This window comes from Rattus norvegicus, chromosome 4, assembly GCF_021556685.1.
Source record: "Rattus norvegicus strain SHRSP/BbbUtx chromosome 4, alternate assembly SHRSP_T2T, whole genome shotgun sequence".
NCBI classification, from domain to species: domain Eukaryota; kingdom Metazoa; phylum Chordata; class Mammalia; order Rodentia; family Muridae; genus Rattus; species Rattus norvegicus.
Window position 1 is genome coordinate 141,572,357 of NC_141537.1, and position 6,821 is coordinate 141,579,177.

Below are 6,821 nucleotides of genomic sequence, written 5' to 3' on the forward strand. Positions count from 1 at the left end.
AAACATAAGCTCCCTAGGGGCAAAGATGAAATCTATTTCTAGAACCATATTCATACCGTGTACCTGGCATTCAAAATGCATAACATGAATGTTTATCGTTAACCAAGTTTTCCAATATAAACTCAGTATTATTTCCAATATAAAATCCAATAATAACAAGTAACTGGGATAATTTTACATAATTGTTTTTATCTTGGGTCTTTGTTTTAGATTGTTCTTGTTGCTTTGGGGGATTTTGTTTGGATATAGTCTCACTGCGCATTTCTTGCTTGTCTGAAACTCATTCGGTAGGCTAGGTTAGCCCCAAATGAACGAACTCAAGCTCCTCTTTTCTCTGCCCTCCTTGTTAATAAGATTAAAGGAATGTGCCCCACTTGTTGGGGTTCGTTGGGACAGGGTCTCATGTTGACCTCACTGTGTAGCTAAAAGTAACCTTGAATTCTAGATTCTCCTGCTTTGACCTCCAGTGCTGGGATTATAAGAAAGTATCATCAGGTCTTTGGCCCAGGATTATGTAGGTCAGGACAAGCATTCTACCAAATAAGCTTTATCTCCACTCTCTAGAAAATTTTAAAATCCTAGAAAAAGCAGAATAAATTGTACCATAACTATATCTGTTGAGAAAGTATTTTTATTGAATAATGGTGACTGTGATATGGTATAGTCTCTTCACACTTAGAAAGACTGGCTTTCAGTTTCTCTGTGTAGTAATTTCTGACAATATGCAAATTCAATATGTATTTCTTTTTTTTTATTAACTTGAGTAATTCTTATATACATTTCAAGTGTTATTCCCTTTCCCGGTTTCCGGGCAAACATCCCCCTCCCCCCTACCCTTCCTTATGGGTGTTCCCCTCCCAACCCTCCCCCCATTGCGGCCCTCACCCCATAGTCTACTTCACTGGGGGTTCAGTCTTAGCAGGACCCAGGGCTTCCCCTTCCACTGGTGCTCTTACTAGGATATTCATTGCTACCTATGGGGTCAGAGTCCAGGGTCAGTCCATGTATAGTCTTTAGGTAGTGGCTTAGTCCCTGGAAGCTCTGGTTGCTTGACATTGTTGTACTTTTGGGGTCTCGAGCCCCTTCAAGCTCTTCCAGTTCTTTCTCTGATTCCTTCACCGGGGGACCTATTCTCAGTTCAGTGGTTTGCTGCTGGCATTCGCCTCTGTATTTGATGTATTCTGGCTGTGTCTCTCAGGAGCGATCTACATCCGGCTCCTGTTGGTCTGCACTTCTTTGCTTCATCCATCTTGTCTAATTGGGTGGCTGTATATGTATGGGCCACATGTGGGGCAGGCCCTGAATGGGTGTTCCTTCAGTCTCTGTTTTAATCTTTGCCTCTCCCTTCCCTGCCAAGGGTATTCTTTTTCCTCATTTAAAGAAGGAGTGAAGCATTCACATTTTGATCATCCGTCTTGAGTTTCGTTTGTTCTAGGGATCTAGGGTAATTCAAGCATTTGAGCTAATAGCCACTTATCAATGAGTGCATACCATGTATGTCTTTCTGTGATTGGGTTAGCTCACTCAGGATGATATTTTCCAGTTCCAACCATTTGCCTACGAATTTCATAAACTCGTTGTTTTTGATAGATGAGTAACATTCCATTGTGTAGATGTACCACATTTTCTGTATCCATTCCTCTGTTGAAGGGCGTCTGGGTTCTTTCCAGTTTCTGGCTATTATAAATAAGGCTGCGATGAACATAGTGGAACACGTGTCTCTTTTATATGTTGAGGCATCTTTTGGGTATATGCCCAAGAGAGGTATAGCTGGATCCTCAGGCAGTTCAATGTCCAATTTTCTGAGGAACCTCCAGACTGATTTTCAGAATGGTTGTACCAGTCTGCAATCCCACCAACAATGGAGGAGTGTTCCTCTTTCTCCACATCCTCGCCAGCATCTGCTGTCACCTGAGTTTTTGATCTTAGCCATTCTCACTGGTGTGAGGTGAAATCTCAGGGTTGTTTTGATTTGCATTTCCCTTATGACTAAAGATGTTGAACATTTCTTTAGGTGTTTCTCAGCCATTCGGCATTCCTCAGCTGTGAATTCTTTGTTTAGCTCTGAACCCCATTTTTAATAGGGTTATTTGTTTCCCTGCGGTCTAACTTCTTGAGTTCTTTGTATATTTTGGATATAAGGCCTCTATCTGTTGTAGGATTGGTAAAGATCTTTTCCCAATCTGTTGGTTGCCGTTTTGTCCTAACCACCGTGTTCTTTGCCTTACAGAAGCTTTGCAGTTTTATGAGATCCCATTTGTCGATTCTTGATCTTAGAGCATAAGCCATTGGTGTTTTGTTCAGGAAATTTTTTCCAGTGCCCATGTGTTCCAGATGCTTCCCTAGTTTTTCTTCTATTAGTTTGAGTGTGTCTGGTTTGATGTGGAGGTCCCTGATCCACTTGGACTTAAGCTTTGTACAGGGTGATAAGGATGGATCGATCTGCATTCTTCTACATGTTGCCCTCCAGTTGAACCAGCACCATTTGCTGAAAATGCTATCTTTTTTCCATTGGATGGTTTTGGCTCCTTTGTCAAAAATCAAGTGACCATAGGTGTGTGGGTTCATTTCTGGGTCTTCAATTCTATTCCATTGGTCTATCTGTCTGTCTCTATACCAATACCATGCAGTTTTTATCACTATTGATTTGTAATACTGCTTGAGTTCAGGGATAGTGATTCCCCCTGAAGTCCTTTTATTGTTGAGGATAGCTTTAGCTATCCTGGGTTTTTTGTTATTCCAGATGAATTTGCAAATTGTTCTGTCTAACTCTTTGAAGAATTGGATTGGTATTTTGATGGGGATTGCATTGAATCTGTAGATCGCTTTTGGTAAAATGGCCATTTTTTACTATATTAATCCTGCCAATCCATGAGCATGGGAGATCTTTCCATCTTCTGAGGTCTTCTTCAATTTCTTTCCTCAGTGTCTTGAAGTTCTTATTGTACAGATCTTTTACTTGGTTGGTTAAAGTCACACTGAGGTACTTTATATTATTTGGGTCTATTATGAAGGGTGTCGTTTCCCTAATTTCTTTCTCGGCTTGTTTCTCTTTTGTATAGAGGAAGGCAACTGATTTATTTGAGTTAATTTTATACCCAGCCACTTTGCTGAAGTTGTTTATCAGCTTTAGTAGTTCTCTGGTGGAACTTTTGGGATCACTCAAATATACTATCATGTCATCTGCAAATGGTGATATTTTGACCTCTTCTTTTCCGATCTGTATCCCCTTGATCTCCTTTTGTTGTCTGATTGCTCTGGCTAGAACTTCAAGAACTATATTGAATAAGTAGGGAGAGAGTGGGCAGCCTTGTCTAGTCCCTGATTTTAGTGGGATTGCTTCAAGTTTCTCTCCATTTAGTTTAATGTTAGCAACTGGTTTGCTGTATATGGCTTTTACTATGTTCATGTATGTGCCTTGAATTCCTATTCTTTCCAGGACTTTTATCATGAAGGGGTGTTGAATTTTGTCAAATGCTTTCTCAGCATCTAATGAAATGATCATGTGGTTCTGTTCTTTCACTTTGTTTATATAATGGATCACGTTGATGGTTTTCCGTATATTAAACCATCCCTGCATGCCTGGGATGAAGCCTACTTGATCATGGTGGATGATTGTTTTGATGTGCTCTTGAATTCGGTTTGCCAGAATTTTATTGAGTATTTTTGCGTCGATATTCATAAGGGAAATTGGTCTGAAGTTCTCTTTCTTTGTTGTGTCTTTGTGTGGTTTAGGTATAAGAGTAATTGTGGCTTCGTAGAAGGAATTCGGTAGGGCTCCATCTGTTTCAATTTTGTGGAATAGTTTGGATAATATTGGTATGAGGTCTTCTATGAAGGTTTGATAGAATTCTGCACTAAACCCGTCTGGACCTGGGCTCTTTTTGGTTGGGAGACCTTTAATGACTGCTTCTATTTCCTTAGGAGTTATGGGGTTGTTTAACTGGTTTATCTGTTCCTGATTTAACTTCGGTACCTGGTATCTGTCTAGGAAATTGTCCATTTCCTGAAGATTTTCAAGTTTTGTTGAATATAGGTTTTTATAGTAAGATCTGATGATTTTTTGCATTTCCTCTGAATCTGTAGTTATGTCTCCCTTTTCATTTCTGATTTTGTTAATTTGGACGCACTCTCTGTGTCCTCTCGTTAGTCTGGCTAAGGGTTTATCTATCTTGTTGATTTTCTCAAAGAACCAACTTTTGGTTCTGTTGATTCTTTCTATGTTCCTTTTTGTTTCTACTTGGTTGATTTCAGCTCTGAGTTTGATTATTTCCTGCCTTCTACTCCTCCTGGGTGTATTTGCTTCTTTTTGTTCTAGTGCTTTTAGGTGTGCTGTCAAGCTGCTGAGATATGCTCTTTCCTGTTTCTTTCTGCAGTCACTCAGCGCCATGAGTTTTCCTCTTAGCACAGCTTTCATTGTGTCCCATAAGTTTGGGTATGTTGTACCTTCATTTTCATTAACTTCTAAAAAGTTTTTAATTTCTTTCTTTATTTCTTCCTTGACCAGGTTATCATTGAGTAGAGCATTGTTCAATTTCCACGTATATGTGGGCATTCTTCCCTTATTGTTATTGAAGACCAGTTTTAGGCCGTGGTGGTCCGATGGCACGCATGGGATTACTTCTATCTTTCTGTACCTGTTGAGGCCCGTTTTTTGACCAATTATATGGTCAATTTTGGAGAAAGTACCATGAGGAGCTGAGAAGAAGGTATATCCTTTTGCTTTAGGATAGAATGTTCTATAAATATCCGTTAAGTCCATTTGGCTCATGACTTCTCTTAGTCTGTCGACATCACTGTTTAATTTCTGTTTCCATGATCTGTCCATTGATGAGAGTGGTGTGTTGAAATCTCCCACTATTATTGTGTGAGGTGCAATGTGTGCTTTGAGCTTTAGTAAGGTTTCTTTTACGTATGTAGGTGCCCTTGTATTTGGGGCATAGATATTTAGGATTGAGAGTTCATCTTGGTGGATTTTTCCTTTGATGAATATGAAGTGTCCTTCCTTATCTTTTTTGATGACTTTTAGTTGGAAATTGATTTTATTTGATATTAGAATGGCTACTCCAGCTTGCTTCTTCTGACCATTTGCTTGGAAAGTTGTTTTCCAGCCTTTCACTCTGAGGTAGTGTCTGTCTTTGTCTCTGAGGTGTGTTTCCTGTAGGCAGCAGAATGCAGGGTCCTCGTTGTGTATCCAGTTTGTTAATCTATGTCTTTTTATTGGGGAGTTGAGGCCATTGATATTGAGAGATATTAAGGAATAGTGATTATTGCTTCCCGTTATATTCATATTTGGATGTGAGGTTATGTTTGTGTGCTTTCATTCTCTTTGTTTTGTTGCCAAGACGATTAGTTTCTTGCTTCTTCTAGGGTATAGCTTGCCTCCTTATGTTGGGCTTTACCATTTATTATCCTTTGTAGTGCTGGATTTGTAGAAACATATTGTGTAAATTTGGTTTTGTCATGAAATATCTTGGTTTCTCCATCAATGTTAATTGAGAGTTTTGCTGGATACAGTAACCTGGGCTGGCATTTGTGTTCTCTTAGGGTCTGTATGACATCAGTCCAGGATCTTCTGGCCTTCATAGTTTCTGGTGAGAAGTCTGGTGTGATTCTGATAGGTCTCCCTTTATATGTTACTTGACCTTTTTCCCTTACTGCTTTTAATATTCTTTATTTTGTGCGTTTGGTGTTTTGACAATTATGTGACGGGAGGTGTTTCTTTTCTGGTCCAATCTATTTGGAGTTCTGTGGGCTTCTTGTATGTCTATGGGTATCTCTTTTTTTAGGTTAGGGAAGTTTTCTTCTATGATTTTGTTGAAGATATTTACTGGTCCTTTGAGCTGGGAGTCTTCACTCTCTTCTATACCTATTATCCTTAGGTTTGATCTTCTCATTGAGTCCTGGATTTCCTGTATGTTTTGGACCAGTAGCTTTTTCTGCTTTACATTATCTTTGACAGTTGAGTCAATGATTTCTATGGAATCTTCTGCTCCTGAGATTCTCTCTTCTATCTCTTGTATTCTGTTGGTGAAGCTTGTATCTACAGCTCCTTGTCTCTTCTTTTGGTTTTCTATATCCAGGGTTGTTTCCATGTGTTCTTTCTTGATTTCTTCTATTTCCATTTTTAATTCCTTCAACTCTTTGATTGTGTTTTCCTGGAATTCTTTCAGGGATTTTTGTGTCTCCTCTCTATGGGCTTCTACTTGTTTATTTATGTTTTCTTGGAATTCTTTCAGGCATTTTTGTGATTCCTCTCTGTAGGCTTCTACTTGTTCTCTAAGGGAGTTCTTCACGTCTTTCTTGAAGTCCTCCAGCATCATGATCAAAAATGATTTTGAAACTAGATCTTGCTTTTCTGGTGTGTTTAGATATTCCATGTTTGTTTTGATGGGAGAATTGGGCTCCGATGGTGCCATGTAGTCTTGGTTTCTGTTGCTTGGGTTCCTGCGCTTGCCTCTCGCCATCAGATTATCTCTAGTGTTACTTTGTTCTGCTATTTCTGACAGTGGCTAGACTGTCCTATAAGCCTGTGTGTCAGGAGTGCTGTAGACCTGTTTTCCTCTCTTTCAGTCAGTTATGGGGACAGAGTGACTTTCGGGCATGTAGTTTCTCCTCTCTACAGGTCTTCAGCTGTTCCTGTGGGCCTGTGTCTTGAGTTCACCAGGCAGCTTTCTTGCAGCAGAAAAGTTGTTCTTACCTGTGGTCCCGAGGCTCAAGTTCCCTCGTGGGGTGCTGCCCAGGGGCTCTCTGCAGCGGCAGCAACCAGGAAGACCTGTGCCGCCCCTTCCGGGAGCTTCAGTGCACCAGGGTTCCAGATG